The 8,342-nt window shown below is 43.1% G+C and overlaps 1 long non-coding RNA gene across 1 annotated transcript; it reads left to right on the forward strand.

Annotated features, from left to right (window-relative positions):
• Nucleotides 1-566: 566 nt before the first annotated feature.
• LOC118778063 lies at nt 567-6,584 on the forward strand. The gene is made up of 3 exons (XR_005004981.1): nt 567-1,069; nt 3,041-4,824; nt 6,420-6,584. It is a non-coding gene; the product is annotated as an uncharacterized LOC118778063 (long non-coding RNA).
• The last annotated feature ends 1,758 nt before the right edge of the window (nt 6,585-8,342 follow it).

The raw sequence follows: 8,342 nt of genomic DNA on the forward strand, positions 1-8,342 counted from the left end.
AAATAAATCCTGATAACAGTTCATGAGGACCTAAGCTTGTGGAATGATGTGTGAGAATTTAGCATGTTTTTGATATCATAACTGTAAAGTATGGGATTAACTTGTCATGCCCTCTTTTAGTGTTTAATGAATATGCATTAAAAACCACACTGAAGGATCACTTTCCAACCACATCCCCAATTCACTGCATGGCTCCAGCTATCATGCACATATGACAGTGCCATGAAAATCAACGATGAATGATAAATTGTCAACAGTTTTGTAAATCTCAACAGTTTTTGAATCTAAAATCATTTACGTAACTAGTAACGGATATACAAAACCATGGGAGTCTTGGTTTATCAAGTACATATTCAGAACACTTTGACAGGGTAATATGATTGAACAAGTGATATCTTTCAAAAATAGTAATTCATAAATTTAATCCATTTGAATATATTCCCTAAATTTTGCATTTTACAATTTTAACGCATATTAAAAGTTCCTCGGGGGAACTGGTCTTCCTTGATTATCACTCTGCGACTCAATTTGCATTGCAAACTCAGTACTTCACATTCAGGCAGACACGGAAATGGCATGCAGGAGGTATGCCTAATAAAAGTATGACATTTGTTTTACAAGGCTCGCGCACACAATGTTTACAGCTGGCGCTTATTTGCATTCGGTTGCTGTGGATACTATCTCGGTGATATCCCAAAAAACCTGAGCGTAGTCCGTCAAATTCAGGGCACGGAATCGTTTGACTTAGACACAATGTCATTAAAGTAAGCACGCGATTGAGAAAAAATGGAGTTCTACCGAGGCATGTGGTATATGATGAGCGACCAAAGAAGACAGACAAAAGGTGCTAAAATTAATGGTGGAGGGGCGGAGGGGGGCGGCCGTAATGGGAGGAGTTCATTTCGTAATCTTGCTCCTCTACATCTCGCGGCTGATCAGACGCAGACTTTTTTAGACGAGCTCTCAGCATTGTGTACGCCCTGACAAGGATGCTTGTGGGGACGATCAAAACGCTACATGCAAACTACAGCTGGCCTGGCGACAGACACGGAGGAAGACGAACCTTGAGGTACGGTAAAAATGTCCTGTCCGTGCGCTGTGTAACCTCATGATGAAGAGAACAGCCCTTTGAAATAAAGCCTGTCTAAGGCATATCAGACACTGTTTTTTTAAAAAATGTTCTTAAATGCATTTTAAAACCCACATTCAAAGCTTTGGTGCAGGCAAAAGAACAAGTGGAATAATTTAGCGCAAGAGAAAACCTACCTATGTGAAGCAATATGGTTTTTGTTTGAACAGTAGCGGCTAGTTCAGGGTGTTGGAAAGTATTGTATCTTTGTTTTTTTTATATAGATTAGGATGAATATGAGTTTAGTGGTTGTGTTGTTGGGGTGTGGTGTCGATTTGAAATGAGAGAGGAGGACGAGTGGCGGAAAAAGCGTGTATGAATGAGAAGCATTAACAACGATTTGACCCGATTGGCGAAATTATTGTGTTATTTGCAGTTACAGAATTAATATTTTATTACGGTTGTTACTGTTTCTAAAGCATACAAACACATTGCGACCCGCGATCTATGATTATGGTTAGTTAAAGCATTCAGTTAAAGAAAGCAGTGAATTAACCACAAACAGCAATTTAATCTGATATTAGCGTAACGGGAAAAAAAACCCCGCAAATAGGCAATGTTCACCTCTATTTATAAGCGCTTATTAATCAAGCGCGCTGGTGTGAGCTGCCAGGCGAGGTTTTGGGTGTTTCGAAGCGATAATGCGATGACAATGGGGAGCTGGAGAGATATGCGGGTTTATCTGATGAAGCGCATCCCTAGTCGTGGGCTACTTCTGAGAGCGAGGATATGTCAGAGAGAATCTTCATTAAAGGGAAGCCGCTTCTTAAGGAACTGACAAGGCACACCGGAGGAGAAAGGCTGCAGGACACACACGCTCACTCACACACACACACACACACACACACACAGCCTCCTCCTCTGCAGGATCAACTACATTAATAATTCAATAGGGGTTTGATGCAGCAGAGATACAGTTGAACCCTTTCCTCTCACTGTGTCCTTCCATTGCACATACCAAAGTGAATTTGTTGCCGTGATTCAGTATCTTAGTACCTTGGGTCTGGGGTATTCTGGACAGTACTGGGGATACCATGCTATGAAAAAGGTATATTTTCAGTTGGAATATTTCATTTAACATGTCCTCAATTTAGTATGAAGACTGTTTTAATTAAAAATTGGAGCATGCAGAATGCTGAGTAGAGACTATTTGACTAATTTATCACAGCACACTGCTGTGTTAGAAAATACATGCATAATCCTTTCTAACTAGGATCCACATTCGCACATTATTACCATTAAATAAATGATAATATTTTTATCAATAAGAATAAGCAACATTTCTTGGCTTATTTTCTGCACAAATTTAAGATGCTGTTGCTGAGGAAACCATTGCTTAATATTTACCAAGCTGTCAGCTGTGTCTGAACACCATGAAATAAGGCGTTGACACCACTCCATAAGTGCTCTTAAGGAGTTTCCAGTCAGAATTTTGAACCTCTGAAAAAATTCAATTTACTCCCTCATTTTACAGTATTCTCCCTGGTTTCTGCTGTCTTCTTCTCACCCGTGAGTTACTGTTCATTATCTGTGTTTTCTTTCAATTTGTCTCCACCCCTCCATTTGCCATCCTCCTACCTCCTCTTCTCCCTCCCTCCCCCTTTCTCTTCAGCAAAAGTAAGCCAATCCAGTCCTCCGGGGGTTTAATGGCTTTCCAGTTGTTCTCCCCGTAATGCATGATGTTCTCACAATATTTTCACAACATTGCCGCAACAACAGAATGCCACGCGTCAGCTGACATGCCTGCCTCCTGTCAATTTATCCCAGAAGTCATTATTTGGTGAGGAGATCGCACATGCGGCTCTCCCTGCCGTTATAATACACAGCTAAGAGGCGGGCACCTTTAGAACGCGAGTGATGCAGAAGCGTTCGGGGGCTGTGACTGGACTGATGCTGAGGGCTTGTCTGCAGGGGTGCAAGCGATGGGTGAGGACGGGAGAGCAATTCTTGGAGCCTCGGGCCAGTTCTGCCTCCAGGATGGCACTCCTGCACTCAGGTAACCGTTCCGCTCCGCTTCCTGCCCGGATTGAACTTGGGGGACAGAGGGACACAGATCGCGGTGAGGGTGAGGGCTCCAAAATTCCATTTTCCAGAGGCCGGATTTAAACCCAGTCTCCCGTAGGCTGCCTAGATAGGAATTCCTTCAGAAGAGATTGTGTTATCTAATACAGGTCAGGTGAAGGCAGCAGAACAAAATGAAAATTGAATATCGTTCTAAATATCGAGGCTTGAATAGTTCACTACGTGAAGTGAATACTGCATTCTGTTACTAATTACTTTATCCTGTTCACACATGCTGGGCAATAGTAAATAGGAAATAGTGATGCTTATGTGGAAATGTTTTTGTGCAGTGAATCATGTTTTATGGGATTCATACAATTAATGATTCATGGCTGTTAGCTGTAGAGCCTTTGCTCGGAGTCATCCAGTTGCACTCATTGCCGTATGTTTCTTTTCTTGTCATTACGTTTCATGATCAGGGGATACTGTTTTATCATTTTAAGGGTGTCTGTCTAATGGGGATGTGTAGTTATGTTTGTATATGTATGCTGAGGAGTATGGCTCGCTTTAACCTGGAATGTTTTGGTATGGCCAGTGGTCTGCCTTACAGCCTACCCATTACTCAAACGTTGTTCTCACCAGCATGCTTGGAGCGATCTCCCATTTCCCCCTCCTTTCAAAGGCACCAGCTCTCTGCAGGTAGCAGAATGCAAGGGATTTCAAAGCCAGTTCACCGTAGGGGGGATGATTGGATGGACAGATGCGGAGAGCCAGATTGGAAAATTGGCCAGGAGGCGTGGGTTAACATCCCTGCTTTTCCGATAAGTGCTGTGGGATCTTTAATGATCACAGTGAGTCAGGACCTCTGTTTAATGTCTGATCTGAAAGATGGCATCTCCTGCAGCACAGTGCCTCCAACAGCGGGGTGTTGGTTTTCCACTTGGTCCAGAGCAAGTCTGACCCCTACTGGCTCACCGGCATCACTTCCAGCAGCTTCCATCACTTCCCCAGAAATCTTTCATTCAGGTACTGACCAGGCTCAGCTCCAATTAGGGTATGGCCACTGGATAGTTTGTACAGTACCAGAAGGTTAACCGTATTTCAATGACTAATTGTAATGGTTGATGGTACACAAATACGATTTATGTTGTATGCAACGCCAGGACCTTGAACCAGTCATCAGTCATTTCAATTGTGCATTTCAGGTACAGTGACCTTTCACCTTTCACCCTGTAGGATTTGGAGACTTCACACCAGGGCACAATGACCTGAGAAGCTTGTCAGTATAACGTGCTCAGTCAAAGTTGTGGGACAGTCCAGTCCCACTGGATGTGACAGAAGGACAGAAAGACGACAGGGCGTTCCCCTTGTTCAGAATTTAAGCTCACAGCTTTCTCTGCTTGGAGGTGACCAGGGTTTGGGAGGGGTGGTGGTGGCGGTGGTAAGGACGCCAAAGCAAAACTGATGGAGCCACAGTGTCAGCATCCCCTTCAGATGTCCCCATGGTGAGTGACCAGGAGGAGTCACAGGAGGTCCTGTTCCACTTTCTGCTGCTCTCTTTTACTCTGTCCCTCTTCAGATGAGCCGGGGATCACGCAAAGATGAAGTGTCGTCTTCCATGCCGGTGAATATCTGTCTGTCCATCTGTCCAGACTGCCCAAGACAGTATGCTGCCTTAAAGATATTATACAGAGGTGAGACACAAGAAATTAAGAAATTACACCACAGTTCCAGACTACCTTTCCTGCAGTGAATTTTTAAGACCCACAATTTAATAAATGAAATTAATTTATCACCATATAAAAATAATGTTAATCTATTGCATATAAGATGTATAAGTATATTTTCCATGGCCAGGAACATTGTTTCCCTTGCCCTCTTGGTTATCTTGATCCAAGCATTGTGCTCTGTATTTTCAGTGAATCTTTGTGGTGTCTCTTAAATGACTCAATTTAAAAGTGTCACACAATCAATCATAGAGTTCATTTATCATTTTCATAGAGGACATCTCCAGCATTGCAGAACCGAAAAAGCATTGCTTCTGCAGCTTGTCTTCAGTTAACCTGGATATTCTATTTGGGTTTGTAATCCTGTTTAAACATGGTGGCAGACCATGCCTGCCAGTCAGATTTCTAATTAATAATGTGCTTTGAGACCTACACTACAATGTGAAATCACTGTCTTATGAAAGGGAAAACAGAGGGCAAAGAAAAGTGGGGAACCTTTCATATGCATATTCCATTTCAGTTAAAAGCAAATGATAGCTGATTGATTGATTGATTGAGTGATGATCTTTGGTTAATGCATTGTGTATCTTAGAAAAACGTCTAGAAGGAGTGAGTTTAATCAAAACCACTTCAGGGTCTTACGCATCCGGAAACTGCAGGACATCTGACTAATAATTCCGTTAAGCTCCTTATGTTAAAATGGAGGAGGCTTTGCACCGTCTCACTCGGTTCATCTAAGCTTCCGATCACCTCTGCTGTTTCAGCGTTAAAGAGAGCTTGCAGATTTTCTTGCGTTGGACAGCACTGCCTCCACCAAGCTCCAAGAGAGCGATGCAGCCCCATCAAATTTTCCGCACGGGGAGATTATTTTGTTTATATATTTATAAACACATGCCATTTATATAATTTCACATCCCTTTGCCTCAGCCAACCTGCTGCTGGGACCAGAATTAAATCAGATTAATCTAATCTGCTTTCGCAGCTGATTAAGTTTAATATTTGACTTATGTCAAAACAGTTTCAGAAAGTCGGTTTGCCAGGTCCGTCCAGCGGGAATGCAGTGAAGTGGGGTTTTATTTTCTGCTTGGCGACAGAGAGGAAATCGGGTTTATTCTCAGTGCAATCTCCCGCCCAGGGGTTCTCTTTCAAAGGATGCCTTTTCTAGAGATTTACTCACTTGAAGAGGCTGCATGTAGAATCTCTCTTCCCCCACATCTGCTACGTTAAATAACTTTTCCCCTGAAAATCAACAGAAATCTCCTCCATTTTTAAATCTGTTGGTGGTTTATACCCGTATTGTAAGGATCTGTCTCATTTCCAACACTCTGTAAGTATCAAACTGCACCCCTGTCAGCCTATTAATATGCAAACCTGTCGGGCTATGTATTTGTCTGTATTGCCTCTCCCTCTGTTCATCCCCCTAGTAATTGGTAATTTGTTCAGAGGGTTGCAAGCCTGGCCTGTTGTGGGTGTGTCTGTATGTGGGAGAATTGCACAGTCGCCTGAGTGTTGAGCAGGGCGCAGGGGTCAGCTGTGTGACCAGGGTGTCACTGTTCTTGCAGGTTTGAGAGCGGTGTGGGAGTCCCCACCCTATGGAATGGGTGTGAGGGAAGAGGCCTGGCACTGCCCTGTCTTGGGAGAGGAGAGGAGGCCCCTGCAGTTGGATCACAGCAGCCATTGGGAAACTCAACACAGGATGTATGCAGTACATACAATGGCAACCAAAAATAGAAGGTGTTAAAGCAAATGTGGAGTTTCTAAGACCAGCGGTTTCTAGACCAGTCCAAAAGAGGATAATTTTAACATGTGTATCTGATTGGATCTGATAATTTGAAATGTACATGAATATGAACCCATGGAAGTGTTAACTAAAATGGTCCCTAAAAGGTCAGTTTATGCAACGTGTATAAGTATGGCTCAGTATGTCTAATCAATTTCCCCGGGGTTATTTTCTCATAGAGAACCTTATATTGCCTCTACAAGTAATTTGATTCAGGCGTTGCCCCTGCTGCAGTGGGGCCTGTCTGAGAGGTCTGTGCAAGGCGGAGAATCTTGTCCACAGTTCATTTGTAAGCGAACCTCATCCTCATGTGTGCTGCTAGTCTGAGGGATAGTGATTGTGAAGCTGCAGATTGTCAAGCTGCTGGACCCGCAGAGCATTGTAACAGGAAATGAGAGGCGGAAAAGAGATCGGTGCCGAACGGCGGTGGACATGCGGGTGCAGGCATGTATGCGAGCACACACACACAGATTGGCAGCTGTGAGGGATGTGCAGGGGGGGCAGTGTACGAACATTGACTTCCATTCAGAATTCCGCCCCGTTGAGTAATTACGAGCCCGGAAAGGTGATAGCACGTTGTGGGGGAGGGGAAGCTAATCCCTGGGTAAATGCCAACGGCTCCACTATGGCCACCCACCCATCACCGTCTCCTTCTGACAGGATCAATATGCGCGGCATACACTGCCACATCCAAACCTTTCAGAAACCTCCCATGATGCCCTGGCCTGGTCGGGCGGAGGCCGCGCTGCACTGCACCACAGAGTTAAGCTAATTGGTCAGTTGGTGTAATTGTCACTTCCGGCAGTTAAGTTTTCATGGTTTTTGGCTGGTGACTGGAGAGGAGCGTGAGAGGCGGTTCCGTGGCTGAGGTTTTATTTTTTGTCTTTTTTTTATTTATTTATTTTTTTTTATGCCGGTGCTGGTTGTCGCCAGCTTCCTTGGAAAGGCCGTAATCCGATCACGGTTTGCAGAGAAAAGACACGGATGAGCAGGATTTATAAGTGGGTACACGTGGTAGAGCAGCTTTTTAGAGAATGAGCCCATATGAAAAAGTAATGTATGTTAGAATATACAGTACTGGGAAATGCCACAAAATGCTATTTATTGTCATGAAATATTAATTTCTTTTCACTTTCATATATATGTTGTATGCATATGTTGTAAAGTGACATACAATGTGATTATAAAGTATATTTTACAATACTGCATTTACAGAAGTGGCAAAAGTTATATTTTAGGTTACATTTTGGTTTATGGCATGCGTTATAATTTAATAAAATACATGTTTAATTTGATATCAAAACATCAAATATTGAAATATATTACTTTTTCAGGATAAAAGCTTGTACATATACGGTGTAGGCAGTAGGTGTTGCTTAGCAGTAGATTTAGCTGTGGTCAGTAGCAGTTAGGTCAGTCTCGTCATGTGTATCTTATCTGAATGGACTGGAATCCTCTGATCCCCTTTCATGTTGTTATGTTGTATATTGTGCTCATACTGCTTCAGAATGATGGAATCTAATTTGTTTCATTTATGATGCATGAGATGAATGCATGATACATTATTTATCCTTTTGACAAATTACCTCATTTAGGAGGGTGTTTCAGAGAACCTGATTGGGTCAGACCTGGTACGAAATCACATATTTGGCCAGTGACCTCATCCAGGGTGATGTAGTCAAAAACCAGAGCTCTCCAGAGTCCC

Source organism: Megalops cyprinoides, chromosome 5 (genome assembly GCF_013368585.1).
Source record: "Megalops cyprinoides isolate fMegCyp1 chromosome 5, fMegCyp1.pri, whole genome shotgun sequence".
Lineage (NCBI taxonomy): Eukaryota > Metazoa > Chordata > Actinopteri > Elopiformes > Megalopidae > Megalops > Megalops cyprinoides.